The sequence below is a fragment of the Cervus canadensis genome, chromosome 10 (genome assembly GCF_019320065.1).
Source record: "Cervus canadensis isolate Bull #8, Minnesota chromosome 10, ASM1932006v1, whole genome shotgun sequence".
Classification (NCBI taxonomy): Eukaryota; Metazoa; Chordata; class Mammalia; order Artiodactyla; family Cervidae; genus Cervus; species Cervus canadensis.
In genome coordinates this window covers 24,371,236-24,388,704 of record NC_057395.1, presented here as the reverse complement: position 1 = coordinate 24,388,704, position 17,469 = coordinate 24,371,236, and the positions used below count along the sequence as shown (strand labels likewise).

General features: G+C 34.3%; 1 protein-coding gene and 1 long non-coding RNA gene across 3 annotated transcripts in view; both read left to right on the top strand.

The window, feature by feature from the left end:
• Positions 1-17,469, top strand: part of NEBL (nebulette) — a 380,361-nt gene that overhangs the window by 229,307 nt on the left and 133,585 nt on the right. The gene's annotated exons all lie outside the window — the stretch shown is intronic.
• The window catches only part of LOC122447953, a 52,039-nt gene that overhangs the window by 33,538 nt on the left and 1,032 nt on the right, over positions 1-17,469 (top strand). The window lies entirely within an intron of this gene.

The window sequence follows — 17,469 nt, the reverse complement described above, 5'->3', positions numbered from 1 at the left end:
CTTCTGTACTTTGTTTTTTCTCTATTCATGTATCCTGGAGAGCAGTCCGTAGTAGTATATGGGGATCTGCCTCATGTATCTGTCAGCTCCCTTGTGTCTCTGTAGTTTATTTAACCAGTCCCTTGTTGTTAGACATTTGGATTATTTCTAGTCCTTTGCTGTTGCTCTTGTAATGAATAGTCTTGTACATACATTATCTCATATTTTTTTACTACTACTTTTGGGGGTTGATTTTTATAAGAGGAATTGATGGGTCAAAGAGTAAATCATATGTAATTTTGATAGAAATTGGCCAATCCACCTCCACTGGTGTTGAATAGTTGTGTGTTCCCAACAGTAATATACAAGAGCTAGTTTTTCCCACCAGCAGAGTATGTTGTAAGCTTTTGGAGCTTTCACTAATTTGAAAGGTGAAAAATGGGATCTCATGTTGTTTCAACTTGTACTTCTCATATCATTAATGAAGTTAAACATTTTTCTTATGCTGAGGACCGTTTGCATTTCTTTTTCTATGAACCATGTGTTCATATTTTGTCTGAATTGGGCTATTGATCTTTTCTTTCTCAGTTTTTAGAAGTTCCTTATAAATTGGGGCTATTGTTCCTGCATGATATATTACAGTTTTTTCTCTACTGTCATTTGCTTACAATATTTTATTGTTTTAATTATTACTTATTTTTATGCAGTCAAATTTATCTTTATGTGGTTATTCTTTTCCCCGTTGGATCTGGATTTTGAGATAGGAATAGCTTCCCACTTCCAGGTTATAAAGTAAGCCCCAGCGGTTTTCTTCCATGGTTTCGTTTTATACATTTAGATCTCATTTGGAATTTATCTTGGTGTGAGGTATGAGGAGTAGATTCAATTAAATATTCTCCCATATTGTTCTGACATTATTTACTGAGGCATCTTCCTTTTTCCCAATTGCTGGAACACCCTTTATCATATGTACTTGTGTCTGCCTCTGGATAATTTATATTATTCTATGTATTAATGCTCCAGGAGCATAGAGTTCTAATAACAGAAACTTTATGTGTCAAAATATTTTTAAACAAAAGTCATGATGCCTTGATTCCTGTGTTTATAGAAACATGAAGTTCGAAACAGAAACATTTTTAGAAATATATTTGAATGAGCTACTTTATTATTTCATTTTGCAAAGATGGGAATTAGGGCTTCCAGAGGTCATATAGACTCATCCAAAATTACCAAAACGATTACCAGATAGCCAGCAGTGAGACTAGAACCCATATTCTCAGCTAATACACTGCATGATTTTTCTCATAAAAATTTGATTTTCTCAGATAATATAGGTAACTAGTCTCCTAGCAGGGACCTAGACCTAGGTCGGATACCTTCTCTTGTTACAAAATATTTTCTTAGTTTTGGATATTTAAAATAACTTAAGATTTAGTTTATTTTACTCATAATATGTTCATTTTAGAACATTTAGAAAAAGAACGCTAATACGGATTCCCAGAAATATATTAATATTTGGGTCAGTTTCTTTCTGGAATTTTTTTAAATGCCAAAATCTTTTGTTTATTATGAGAGTGTTAAGTGAAAACAATTTTGAGAGGATGACAGTAACATTAAGCATTTATTAAGCACTTACTTAAGTGCACTGATTCAAGTGTTCTAAGTACATTCTCTTATTTAATTTTCACAGAACCCATCTAGGGGTGCAGTCTTTTATTATTTCAGTATTTCTTATGAGGGATGCTTGGCTCTGAGAAGTTAAATAATTTGCACAGTCTCACAGAACTGGTAATAACGTGTTCTTCCAGCCCCTATATTTTAAACATTATGCCACTGTGTCTCATATATACAATTTTGGACTCTATTATTTTATTAATATTTTAATGGAAACATTTGTTCTTGCTTCCTCAATGGTCAAGTTAAACTTCATTTGTGATACCACGTTGCTCTTAATGCAGTTAAATTGCTTATAGCAGATTATAAGAAGATAGAGTTAAAAATACTTTTTCTCATTTTTTTCTTCAGATATTATTCATAAGATCTTGACATCTACACAAAGCTGTATCTTGAAAATAAAGTAGAATTATTATGGAAGAGGCCAGTGTGAGACAAAACAACACATTGATTTTTATAGCCATGGTTGCTGCTCAACGTTTTACGTAAAGTTCAGAGGGAGTTTACTTTTCTATGTTGACTGAACAGCCTCCCTGCAAAGTTTGTTTATATTAAATTTGCATAGCTACCTTTTTTTTTTTCCCCCAGTCTTTCCCAGATCCAAGTTGTCTCAAATTCCAAGTTAGAGATGAGGTACACTTTGCATAGTGATATGTGGCTAAAGAGTGAGTAGTTTGGAGTTCTATATGCAGTCAGAAGTAAATAAAATAGAAATTTCCTGAACCTGCCTTAAATTGCATCCTAGCTCAACACCATACATTCAGTTGTGATATCAGTAGACATATCAGTAAGAAAGATGAAAAATGATAGAGAAGACAGTTTCAAGAGAGAAATGCTTTCAGTGTATCAGGCCAGAATATAAGTACAGTATTAATGACTATTACAGAGACAGTGATTGGCTGGCAGCATTTTAAGTGCAGTTTTGTATGTTTCTTTGCTAGGAGATAACACAGTGGTAGATTCTGGAGTCACAACGTGCTTTTTAACTGTGTAAAAGTTTATACTCTCATAAACCCTGTTCTAGGTACACATGGATTATTAGGCTAAACCAGGGTAGTTTCTGTCATCAAGGAGTTTACCAACACAACACTTTAAACTATTTTCCTCCAATTAAAAGAGAAGAAGTTTATGGTTTAGTGTACTGAACTCTTCTTTTTTTACCATGCAGTGCCTATCAGTAAATAAAATTCTGAGCTCATTTCCTGGTATATTTTATATGGATTGTAGCCTACCGGGCTCCTCTGTCCATGGGATTTTCCAGGCAAGAGTACTGGAGTGGGTTGCCATTTCCTTTTCCGGGGGATCTTCCTGACCCAGGGATCGAACCCAGGTCTCCAGCATTTCAGGCAGACACTTTACCATTTGAGCCACCAGGGAAGCCTATAAATTACATACATGTGCTACTATAGATCCATGAATTAGTAAAATTTTCTATCTTAAAGTTCAAGAGTGAAAAATGTTGTTGCTAGACATTGTTATGATTTTCCCTGCATGTCAATGTAGCACATAATGTGTGTTTCCTGTTTCAAATATCACTGATCTGTCACTCCACTGGTAGAGGAGAAAACAGTCTATTGCCAAGAGGAACTTCAACTGGGAATACATTTTATCCCTAAACAAAGTTAGCTTTCACTCGAGGGAGTATTTGAAAGTTAAATGTTTGATTCAGAGTTGCCTAAGAAAGATTTCATAATAAGACCACAGATATTCCTATGTTTAATATTTTTATACTTTAAATGTGATAATTTGCTACTCTTTCTACCCTTCCTTCTTTTGTATTTGTTCCAGTATAGTTCTGTTTCAGAGTTGTATAGACTAAAAATTGGGAACTCCATAAGCAAAATTCTGGTCTGTAGTTCTAGAATTCTGACATTTAGCAATCTGTACTCATCAAACATCTAGTCAAATTAGATGACTGATTAATCACTTATAATTCATTATGTTTCACTTCTCCCTAGAAAATAAAATACTAGTTATTTCTAAAATTAGGGATGACTTAGTTAATAAGGATTATATCTTTTATGTTTTACTGGGCTTCCCACGTGGCACAGTGGTAAAGAATCTGTCTGCCAATGCAGGAGATGCAGGAGATGTGGGTTCAATCTTTGGGTTGGGAATATACCCTGGAGTAGGAAATGGCAACCCACTTCAGTACTTGCCTGGAAAATTCCATGGACAGAGGAACCTGATGGGCTACAATGTATGGGGTTGTAAAATATCGGACATGACTGAGCGCACATACACACATATGCTATGTAACTGATAAGGTTATTATAATGTTTGAAAATGAGTTTTAATAATTATGTTTTTAATAGAGTATTCATTTACTCTTTAGACCCAAATATATTCTGTTAGCTGCAGGTCTAATTTAAAACATCAGCCTTGAAATTTTTAAAGCCTAGTGCCTTATATGGGACTTCCCTGATAACTCAGTTGGTAAAGAATCTGCCTGCAGTGCGGACGACCCCGCTTTGATTCCTGGGTCAGGAAGATCCCCTGGAGAAGAGATAAGCTACCCATTCCAGTATTCTTGGGCTTTCCTTGTGGCTCAGCTGGTTAAGAATCTGCCTGCAATGTGAGAGACCTGGGTTCAATCCCTGGGTTGAGAACATCCCCTGGAGAAGGGAAAGGCTACCCATTCAGTATTCTGGCCTGGAGAATTCCATGGACAGTCCATGGGGTTGCAAAGAGTCAGACACAACTGAGCTAATTTCACTTTCAAGTGCCTTTTATAGTTAAATGTCTAAAAAAGTATTTGTTGATGAAATATTATTATAATGATAAGTTCATTTATTTTATTCATATTTCATTAATAGATCCCAGCTCTACACTTATAAAGTTTTATTAAGAAAATATATAAAAAATAGATCTTGAGAGCTAGTTTAATCAGTGTACACTTAATTGGCTATTAAAGTTGTCCTGAAAATTTGAAATCATTTCCATTATTTTTACTCTCATACATTTCTTTTAAGGTTTGAACATCTGTTTGGATGTGTAGTTACCTCTAGTTCAGAGTGATTAGCTTATCAATAAATTAACAATCCATAATAGGCCCTTAAATTAATAAATCTGGAAAATAAATAAAATAGATTTTTAAAAGAAACATGTAGATTACTGAAATGGATACTAGGGGAGTTAGAAAAGCTGAGCAAAGTAATAACTAAGGAAAACATTGAAAAATATCATGAAATAATTATAAAAGGCTCCTGTCCCTGATCTTTTCTTAGGGATGTTTGATTCTAAGAAATGGCTAAAAAAAAAAAAAATGGATTTTTAGGTAGTATCTAGGATACTCTCATAGAAAGCAGTTGTAACATGTAAGGCTGAACTTCATGGGAACTGTGAAGTTCTTAGAAAGCAAATCTCCTTCATCATGTGTTCTAGGGTTCATATGTTCTTTGTCTATTTTTCTGAACACAAGATTTCTTAGCTTGCTTACTAGCTTATGGATGAAAAATAGCCACCCACCTGACTCTACCTGACCTTATAGCTCTAGCTCTCATCACCATCTGATTATCTGCAGCTTAATGTCTTTTGGTTCAATCTTATAAACCCTGTCTTATTGCTCATTGAATGGCCAATGCACTTCTCCCTGAATGAGGTATTTCCAAGCTATAGGTGAATAGTCAGGTCATGTGAGTCATAGTCTCATAAGAGCCTGGGACCTGAGTGTGGTTCACATAAGTAAATTTATTGATATAGCTTATTGAGGAGTCCATCCTATTTTCAAGGAACAACTATTTCAAAGATACATAAATTGGCAGAGAGCACACAAAAAGGTAACAGCCTCAAAAGAAACTCGTTTGTAAACATAAATGACTCTAGTCATGAACACATTTACGCATGTTTGTCTATGTATTATTATATAAACAAATGCTATAAAATTGTATTTTTTTCAAAGAATAATATATAAAAAGCAGTATGTAATCTGAGAATGCAAGGATGGTTCAATATTAGGACACTTGTTAGCATAATATAACAAAACCAATATGCTGTCTGTACTAAAAAAATCAAATAAGAAATGCTATCTGATGCTGGAAAAGTATTTGGTACAGTTCAACAATTCCTGATACAGTATTTCAAAAACTTAGCTTTTATGCTTTTTGCGATTTGCAGTACACTATGAACATTTATTATTTTTATAACCAGACAAAAATATGTAAAAGTTTTTAAAAGTCCTTTAGGGCAGATAACTTTTTTTTTTTTGTATTCCAAATTTCTTATCATCTAATAGTGTCTCAATAAATATTTTAAATGAAGCATCCCATCAAAACAAAGTAGTCTAGGTTTTGAGAATTGTTAGGAAAATGAAATAGAGAGAAATCTTCTTTTTCTCTCAGAACACCTTGTTTCAGAAGTGTGCCTTTTCCTGTGTACAGCATGAACGACCAATAGTGTCCTTTGAGGGTGAATTGCTTTTCTTTTAGAAGATGCCTTTGAAAATTGTTCTTTCTCCACGATTCACTTCTGTGGACTCTGACCTCTTTTCCTGAACTGAATCAGTGCCCTAATCTGACAGCTATGCATATCTAACTGATAGCTGATACTCCATCTGAACAATTCCATCTTAAATTCAATATACTTGTGCCTGAGCCCATTTCCCTTTTTATCCAGACAACTAAAAATTCCTTCGAACAACCTCTCTCTCATTTTCACATCTTGTCTGTTGCTCAGCCTGCATTTTCAGTGTCTTCTGAATCCTGATCTCCCTTACCTTTCATGACCCTAGGTATAGGTTTTTATTTCTTACCTGGGCTGTTTTTCAGAAGTCTGATATCCTCTTTCCTTCCACTTCAGTGTATTTTACCCACATTACAGTTAGAGTAATCTTTAAATTTTGAATTTCTATGTCACCCCCCTGCTTAGAACTTTGTGAAGCAACATTTCTGATTGGATTATGTTTAAAATTATTGGCTTGGCATTTTAAGCTGTCTTCAATACTGCCCTTCATGTATTCCTTCCTCCTACATCTTCCCCATGCACGCTGAATTCATTTCTCATTGGGGCCATAGTGTGGTCATTCTGTTGTCTTTTCTCATACTTTGTCTTCCAGCCTCCCTTTTCTCACTTATGAAAAACTAATTCATCCTCAGAACATGCAGATCCAAGACAATGTGCATGAAACTTTAGAGACTCCCTGATAACTTGTGATTTCCTCCATTCTCTGAGCTGTCACAATGTTCTGTAATTCTCTGGTGACTTCAGTGTATTTTCTAATTGTTTTATCTCTACTCATGGATTAAAAGCTCCTTGAGTATGAAAACTAGATTTTATTGTTGTATTCTCATAATGCCGAACATTTATATATAATAGTTCAAACATTAATATTTTGAATCAAATACTGAATTATGTGAAAATAATGTATTTATGAGCAGTATACATTTGTATTTCAAACTTATCAGTGCCACTGACTCTGAAGCATTCTTTTGGGAGATAGTAATACAACTGAAAATATAAAACAAAACTAATAAAGTTGATCATCTATTTTGCATTGGCCATTTAGTGTCATTTTTAAAAAGTTATTTTTATTTTTTCACACATTTGCATTCATATTTGTAGGAAACAAATATTACTAGTGTGAAGAATAATAAAAGTCATTATTATCACCTCGAGAGAGTATGTTAATTAAATTAAAGGGTAAGGAAAGGTAGTACTTAAGATGACAACTTCTTTCCCCATTTGTGATAAAATGAAAGCTTTATATCTTTATACTGAGTCAAACTGCCAAGAAATTCTTGCAACAGATTGAATGCTATGATAAATATCTGCTTTTTAGAGCTTTGGACAGTGTCATTGTAGCTTGAACTCCCCATGAGATCATTGGAGAGATAAATGCTTAAAAGCTTTTCAAAGCAATACTCTTGGCTCTATCAGAATTTAATTTCCCACTGATTATGTTTATATCAATTTTGGAACACATGGCTAGGAATATACTCAACCATAGTTACAACACCAATGACTCCTATTCCTTGGGACTACGTCACTGTTTTATGTGCGTATGGAATCCACTTATATTTTCTTATATATAAGTACCTTGAGTTAAATACTCTGTTTTTAGACTGGACTATGCAAATGGTCTTGTACTGGTTTAAAAGCTATGTCTTTTTAATATCTAAAAACATTTTGATGTGTGTGGGAACGGCCTTTATAAATCTCCTGTACTTTGTCAGCCGCTCAGTCATACCTGATTAGGTTCTGACCTGTAGTCAAAATACACAGGGTGTTTTTAAAAGTAGATTCCAGCTGTATGACATCACAGGGTTGAATTCACACAATGGATCTAAATGGTGTGGCAGCGCAAAAATATGTACAAGATCTTGGTCCTGATGATATTTAAAGCAATACTGCATCCTTTTGAGCTTCACTTTAGGGGTCCCGATAGTATTTACTTTCCAGAGAGTTGGTGAATATGCCAGGAAATGAAACATGTAAAGAATGTAAAGAACTTAGCCTAGTGTCTACTATTCAACATAGGTGACTTCTATTTCTTTTGACCAAAAAAACAAAACAAAACAACTGATTTGATCAAAGAATTTGTTGATAATAATGTTGTCATCTTTGAATGTTTTGTACCATGGTGATTAGTAGAGAAGTTAAATTTGGTAATCAGATAATCATACAATCTCAGAACTAGAAAGGCTGGCCTATTTTTTTACCATTGAGAAAATAAAGGACCAAGGATGTAAGTTGAGCCCCCCAGCCACCACACAGCAGGTGAATAGCAGAGTGGGGTTTTGAACCCAGCTCTTGGGACTCCTGCTTCTGAGGCGCATTTTCCACTCTACGGATCAGAACGCTTCCTTCCCAAGTGATGGCTCTGGGACTGTAGTACATTCAGTGAGCAGCTAATGGGCTTCGAATCTCCTCTGTCCTTAGTCATTCTTGCCTGGTCACTTGTAGTGTTTTTGCCAGGTTAAAAAGTAGAATAAGTTCTGCTGTCATTTTGGTGTGGAGTATGATCTGATGCATGTGTTCTGTTTTTTTCGTATAACATAAACTTGAGCAGAAGCCCCATTACAACTTTTTTTCATGAGTCAGTTATGATCTTCATCAAATCATGGCCCAAATACAACCCCTGGTCTTGTCTCTGAGATACAAACATTATAAAAACCTGTAATTTACTTTAAAAGATACATTTTTGATGATATTTTGAAAACTATTTAGTCCTTATAAACCTTTGAATATTAAACAAAGATAATGTTGTTTTGGGACAAGTAAAAGAAAATGCTGAACTTAAGATATAATAAAAAGATAAATTAAGTATAGAACTAGTTAAAGCATAATCTTCTTTACAAGAAAGTCTTGGCAACTCCATCCCAGTAGATTAGATTTCATAATGCAGATAATTTACCCCTTACAGGAATTTGCATTTTGAGTTGGCCACATTTAATTGGCAATCAGGTAATCTCTAAAATAATCTTATAAAGTTTATTTAGATAAACTAAAGGTATTATAACATTTATTATTATATTTAAAAACCCATACAGATGAATAAGATAAATTATACAATCTAGCTATTTAATCATTAAATTAAAATATGTGGTTTCCTTATTCCTGACTATTTGTACAAGGGAATAATATAAATACCATAAATAATTGTTAAAGGAAATAACATATCTAGTGATTTTAAATCATAACATAAGAAACTGAGTACAACCTTGATCAAATGCACATATAGTGATATTTCTATAAGAAAAAGTATTTCATAGGATTATGACAATAGTGATGTAGTATCAAAGCTTAATTAAAAATCCTGAAACAAGATGTCCTTGTAACTTCATTAAAGTATGTCAGCAAAATTACCTGCTTTTCAGCAAACTTGACACCTAAGTAAAATTTTGACATAAAAAAGAAAACCTTCAAAGTGGGAATACTCTTTTTAAAGTTCAGTTTTTTGGACAGTTTATAATAGAAAAGCTTAAAAGTAGCTACTTCATGCTTTAAAAATGTAGCTTTACAAGAAATGGCTAGAGAACATGCATTTTAAAAATTATCCATATTGGTAAATGAAGTTCTCGTTTTCAGCTCAGGAGTGCATATAAGGCCAGTATTTCTTTTATACAATTATGATTGCTCTTAAATTTGGGGATGAATTATTCCTAATATTCTGGCCTAAGTCTAGAGAATTTTTTATTTTTTATAAGTTATCTTCATCAGTTTTGTGTAAATCGGAGAACCCTTACCATAAAAGTCCTTACTATCACACTATTTTCAATGACTACCTACTATATTCTTCTGAACTGTTAAGTATTAAATTGCATTAAAAGAAAATACACCAGATCTTTTTGGGTGTCAAGGCAGCTATGCAGAAAGGGTAGCCTCTATTTGGATATAATAAAAATCTGCCTGTTAAATTATTTTCCATTCTGCTTCCTTCATTTTGTGTTGCTATACCTTATATGCATCTGAATCATCATTAAGAGGACCACAAACACAAACTTTATGATCTCAGTATATGATGATCAGAAGAGAAAAAGCACAGCTCAAATAAATTTGAAATCTTACAGTTTAGAATGATTTCAACATGCAGGCAAGGAACAGAATAGCACTAGGGCATAATGGTTTATCTTGAAATGACTGCTTTAAAATTTGGAAGGTTAGTCTCAGGTTGCCTGGCCACCCATGGCCCATTCACTGTAGGTTTTTGTTGTTACTCATGGTGCTTCGTGTGTGGTGCTTGTAACAGCTTATCCCATTCAGCTATGCTCCACCCTCCCTGCCTCCCTCCTTCCCACCCTTCCTTCTTTGCTTCCATTCTTTCCCTGGGAGAGATGGTTGTTAAATATTTGCTGGATCACTATTGCTTATAAGTGTACCATTAATGAATGAAAAATAGGAAAGCGTCTCAAATTAGGTTCCTGTCAAGTCAAGGGTGCTCATCATGCTGTCACTGTTACCTGCTTCTACCTTTGCTTCTAACTCAATTGTCTCCAAACCACAAGTACTCTTCCTTTCAAGAACCAGCAGTAATGACCATTCCTCTGAAGTTGGAAATTGAAAAAGGTAATAGAAAATAATATTGCTAAAAGAAATCAGTTAGTCAGTGCTCTCTCATTGCTCTATGTTCTAATAGGTTTTATATTCTCCGAGTAATAATACAGACATGGGTTTGAATCTCTTACTGTGAGAACCGAAGTGAGTTCGTTCTTCATCTCAGTGTCTCATCTGTGAAATGGATGTTGGGAGGATTAAGTAAGATTCTGTATGTAACGCAGTGCTTTGCTTATGGCTATTACTTGTTCATGTCCTTTCAGAGAACCTGATAGGAACCAGAAGAGGGGGCTTCTAAGAGTTCTTGACTACCTCCTTGCATTTTTATATGAAGTTCATTTTTCTCCAAAATTTTCAGCAAAGTTTGTATGAGGGATAAATGAAATGTAAGGCTTTGGATATCATTTTATGTAGCAGCATTTTTGATTCAAAGTGCTTCATGGCATTTGGATATTATTAAAGACTCAACAGTTTAAAAATATCCATTTTGCTGGCTCCATTAAGGAAAGAAGCTGGGTCCTCTGTTGAACAGAAATAAGAGATGATGTGTTTCCCCTCATTGCTCAAAATCTTTTCTGTTGAGTATTTGAGGAACTCATGTTTTTAACATAAAGTTTCATTTCAGTAAAATACTTAGGTTCTTTAAGTGATCTATCAGCTTCTTTAGTAAAATCTCATACTTCACTATGACATTGCTTTACAACATGGTTTAAAAAGAACTTATTTGGCCAAATTGATGAGCAAATTGGTGGTCTGAATTGCACGATGTGAGTTAAAAAAAATGTGAGTTTAAAAGAAAATGAGAGTATTGATGGAGATATTTCACCATTTGGGCTTCTGTTATTTAGATAGAGAAAGAGAGAGTGAATATCTATTATTCATTCACATAATTATCTATTTATTAAATAATTAAGGAGTGAATATTTATCCCCAAACTGCTGGAACTGTAAGTGTGTCGTTCTCCTTAGTGAAACAAGATAGCATTTTGAAAATACACCTTTGGTGAAGTTAATTAAAACATAATTTTTAAAGAGTTAATTCTTTATTTATAATAACAATTTAAACTTCTAATAAAATACATTCCCGTGTAAAGAACTCTGATTTGGATGGTTCTGGAAACTAAAATAGATTGCAGTTCTTATTGCTTGCTTATTAGGATTCTGCAATTCTCATCTTAAGAAGCTTAATTTTAAATGTACTTTTTTCACATCTAAGGTATAGATGTGGAGAAGGAAATGGAAACCCACTCCAGTATTCTTGCCTGGGGAATCCCATGGACAGAGGAGCCTGGTGGGCTACAGTCCGTGGGGACACAAAGAGTCAGACACAACTGAGTGGCTAAACAGCAAGGTATAGATGATCAAAAATGAAAAAAATAGCTAGTGATTTCCAGCCTCACAGCGTCATGCACAGCTCTGCCGTCCACTTTGGAGCCGCTGTCCAGTAGGGCTCGTCTGAAGTGAGGTATGCTGTAATTGTAAAATTGAAACACACTGAATTTCAGAAATATAAATAGGGTAAACCATCACAGTACTTTTTATACTGATTATATGTTGAAAGATAAAACTCTGGGGACATTGAGTTATAAGAAATATATCATTAGTCAATTTAATCTGTTTCTTTTGTGGCAACTAAAATACTTAAAATTACATATGTGGCTCACATTACAATTCTGGACAGAGATACTCCAGAGAATGATTTTGGAAAAAGTTAAAACAACATAAATAGACTTTGCCTGGGAAAAGTCACTTTATGAGCAAATCAAAAGTAGGCCAAGCATACTGGGGTTATGAAGAAAAATCTTGCATACACAATTTAAGGGGAAAAAAAAGGTAGACGGAGAACCACTTGTAGATATAACTAGTGTACAAAATGATAGAAAACTGATAGCCACAAAATTATTTGAACATTGATAAAAAGCTTTTAAAAGCATACTGCTACATTTTTAAAAATGCAGTTTTATTTTTTAAAAATTCAAAAATTGAAGTATAGTTGATTTACAATATTGATAGAAAATGCAGCTTTTAAAAATCCAACAAATTTATCATTGTATTAAAAATGTGTATTTTAAATTGAATGTACTAATGAATATTGATTTTCACATGTATATTCAGTATCTGAAATATACTGGAGGTATATACAAAAGCTAGTACAATGCATTACAAACTATATAGATGCTCAATACATACATATTGAGCAAATATGTAATTGAAATAGGAAGCGGTAGAGATTTTTGTTGGTGTTATTCACCAACATTATCTGAGGATGTTAAAAATAAAATAATGCCAGAACACACAAGAAGTATTTGTGAAATGAATGAAGTTAGACACGCACACACACACACACACACAATCATAAAGATTATAAAGGCCTCAGAGAGAAATTAACAGCAACATATGTTAAACTAGTTCTCACTAAAAGGTACCAATTGTTTTAAACATCACTAACTTTATAGCTGTCTTAATGATACATTTACTTTAATTATGGTCTTATTTTGATAGTGTCTTATATTTTGAGTTACACATGAAGAAAACTCCATGGAAACAGTTGGAACAAAACTCAGGAGTTAGTGCTTCAAAAGTTACAAACTTGTAAGGGTCAGTTGTGTTGTTTTCCTGGTCTTAACCAATAATGAAATCGTGACTTCAGGATAGAAATACTGAGCCAGCTGAGGTACAGTAATTGGATGCTTAAGGTTCAAGTAGAAATATCGATAATGCTTTGTTTAGTAAAAAGTAGAAAAAAAGTGTATTTTAATAATAAAATTGTAATCATAGTGACGTAGAAGTGTGAAACTTATAAACATAACTTAATTTCCATTTAATTGGGGGGATATATAATACAAATGTATTTCCCTTACATATTTTTCTTCATTAGATACAATTGGGGATAATTTTTTCAGTATGAGTCTTCATAAAGTCCAGGAAAGACAAAAATTTCAGTTGGCCAGTGATAAAATGAAGGGGTAAAAATTAAATTCAAGGCACATGAAAGTGTAAAGTAGGTGTAAAGATGTTTCTGTGATTAGTTGACCGGGAAATGTGTTATTTTAAAAGTTTGTGTCTCAAACCTACTTACAATCACTGTGTTAGGTAAGAGATTCCCACACACATACTACATGGAGTTCTTCCTGCTGCCCTCATCTCTCCCCATTTCATGCTCCAGTGACACTGAAATCTTGGTTCCTCCAACTTTATCTCTGGGTCTCTGCAAATGTTCTTTGGATGTCTTCCATATACCCCATTTCTTTGCCTAGTTCTGGCTTAAGTATTCTCTCTAGGGGGAGATCTGCCCATTACTTGGTTTCTGCTAGATCTTCTTGCTCTGAGCTCCTGTAACTCCCTACTTGTGTTTTAGAGACATTGTTACACTTTCTCCAAAAAGGGCTGAATTGTTTCACATGTGTTTACACAAGTTATTGTTACAATGACTGTTTTCAATATGGCTTCAACTCCAAAGCCTTTCTCTTTTTCCTTGACTATAAGGACTTCCTCATTATTTCCACATTTTAATGTATGATTCTTCCCGTCTGGAAACATGACAGAAACAGCTTTTCTCCATAAATGACTAGGAAATTATTTACTGTGTTTTCATAAAATCCATAAATCATGTAAGTAGGACATGCTATGAATTAATTGGGAGGACATCTATCTCTGAAGGGTTAAAGAATTGCCAACACTGATCAAGCCCACTCTCTGGCTCTTGATATGGTGTTGACAGCCAAGCAAAGAGCTTCTTCAATAAATCTACTTTCATATTCAAGTTTTTCCAGATGTGAGAAGTAATTAAGTCTTTGCATTTATTGAAGCCTGTATGCTTTTCAAGAGGAAACTGGCAGCTGTGATGAATTAACTCTGCTTGAGTGCATGTGTGTGTTATGTGTGTGTGTTTTGCGTGTGAATGTACATATATACAAGCACACATGTGGCATTTGCCAATAGTCAAATGAGATCAGACCTTTTCAAAAAAGCAAAGCAAAACAAATAGCTAATTTTCATACACACCAAAAAATTTTACAGCTATAGCTCACAATTTAGAGAATATGGCTTTATCTAATATGACTTTCTTAATTTTAACTTTTACTGTATGTCAAAGGGAAGAAATGAAATTATTTGCATCTGTTAAAGGGTTTTTTAAGGAAAGGTGAAACCATGATTCTCATAAAACATAAAATGAGCACCTTTCGAAGATTTTAACTCATAAATTGAGGGCACCAGAAATATATTACAGTAGGTTAAAAGGTGAATTTGAAGAATCAAACATAAATGAATAATGGGGAATGATGAATTGAATTTACAGATAGCTACAAAAGGATCTATCAAGAAGCCAGTAATCAATTACTCTTCCCCAGGACACAATTAATTTGCATTTGTATGGCTAAAACATCATTAGCATTGTTATCAGTTTTCAATAATTTATGGTGTGGGTAAGTAGTTTAAAAATAGTGAAAGGCCAGATTAACCAGAAGGTAATGCTAGATAAGACATGATTTTTTTTTTTTTTTTTTTTTGCCAATTTCAAAGTCTTTCACGTTTTCCCCTGACACCTCTCACACAAAATCTAGGAAAGACATACTTTTTCAGAATAGTCAAGCTGTTTTTTTTCATGCTTGACACTTTGGTTCTGATTACAAGCTACACAGAAGCCATTCAGACCTTGGGCTTCTCTTGGTGGGAAGGATTTCAGAAGTGCTTATGGTTTTGGCTTTGTTGTTATTAAATTGGCACAAATAACTCAAGTAAGTAGCAAATTGAACCAAAGTCTTCTTTCAGTTCACTGGGTGCTTATGTTAATGTAGACTCTGAATAAGAGGATTCTTTTTTTTTTTTCCCCCTCTTGTCAATATACTTAGAAGAATAGATATTTAAAATTTTGGCATCCCAGCCATCCCCAACCTGCAAATTGTGCCAAAGATTATTTGTGGCTTCTTGTTCTTCTCTTCCTTCAACACAAGTGCAGGTGTGTGGCTTTCTTTTGTGAATAGGATCTGTATTTGTAAACATAGGAAGTTGAATACAGAAAAACAGTATGAAATCTTATTTTAGCAGAGTTCCCTGTGCTATCCAGTAGGTCCTTGTTGGTTATCTATTTTAAACACAGAAGTGTCTACATGTCGATCTCAGTTATGTGGCGGCATGGGTAGGAGGTGGCTGAGTCTCTCTGCTGTGCATCTGAAACTATCATAACGTTGTTTATTGGCTGTGTTCTTGTTCAGTTGCTGTTTAGTTGCTGAGTCCTGTACGACTCTTTGTGACCCTCATGGACTGTAGCTCACCAGGCTCCTCCGTCCATGGGTTTTCCAGGCAAGAGTACTGGAGTGGATTGTCATTTCCTTCTCCACGGGATCTTCCCAACTCAGGGATTGAACATGCGTCTCCTGCATGGGCAGAGGGATTCTTTACCACTGAGCCACCAGGGAAGCCCCACTAATCAGTTATACTCCAATATAAAATAAAGTGTTTTAAAAAATCTTATTTTAATGGAAAAATTGGTAATGGTGACAATTATTCAGTTGCTTTGCATCCTTTAGATTTCTAATTAACAAACAGTAATGAAATAGCCATTAAAAAGAGAGGATAGACTTAATGAGTGTTAACTGTAAAAATAGATTGGGCTAATAATAAACAGGACTCTACTTTTTGTAAAGAAGACAAACTGCCCTAGAGAGCTTATATTTCTTGTTTTAAGAAACAATTTCTCCCCCTCATGTATTGGTAAAGTTCTCTTTTAGATAGATGCCAAACGATGAAGAAACATATAAGGCAAAAGTAAAATAATCATGGATTCAACAGAGAAGTAAGAACCTTCTGGGGATAGTCATTTAAAAAAAAAAGAAAAAAGGCAAAATGAGTACTTGAAAAGACTGCCAAGGCAGGCAAACTTCTCTCTCATCTACCATTTAGGGGGAATATGTTATAATAAGAAATGTTGAATTAATTTTTAAACTGGAAATATTCAGTTTATCTCTAAATATCCCTCGGAACACAGAGCTGAATCTCAGTCTATTTCAGTTGTTTATTATGGAATTTAATTTGCAAGTCACTCATCAGCACGAAGGAGAAAAAAACCACAGAAAGGAGAAGAAAAGTGAAGTAAATATGAAACACTTTTCAAAATTCAAGAGATGCTGATTGTATGTGACTTTAAGAACAAGAAGACAGTCAGACACTGCATGATTCGTGATGATGGTGTAGACTTGCTTCCTTGGCCAGGGTCTGTGTCTCCAGAGACCTGAATTACCCCTGGGACCCGTCAGTTGTTATAGAAATAGATTTGCTTATACATAAACATCAAACTATAAAAATATGGAAGACTTCTGTACTGCAAATACACAAGCTAACTCTTGTCTTTGGGTTGTTATGCTGCATGAAGACTTCCTGGCCTTTAATAACATATTGAATTTACTCTTTCAAATGAGACGATCTTTTGATATCAAGTTCTTTTCCTGGAACTGTGTACCTTTATTCGATAGTTGAAAACTGTTGTGTTTGTAAGGGGCTTTCCTATTTTTAGGTGCTTTCCTTTTATTAACTTTGGGCAATTCAGTTTTTCTGCTTAATGATGGAGACTCTGAGCCAGAAAGGGATTAAATAACTTTCCCTAGAGGATGTGGGAGAGCCACACCTGGACCTCAGGGGGTGTTTGGCTGTAGATAATGTGATCCCATCCTTGGTCTCATCCTCAATCATGGCACGGTAAGTTAAAGGGCTTAACAGCTATGCAGATATTCCCTTTTGGCTCAGCCTAAGGTGAAAATATGTATTAAAATACAGCATTTAGCATGGTTTAAGAAAAAAAAAAAAAGAAAATCGGGGAATTTTGAAA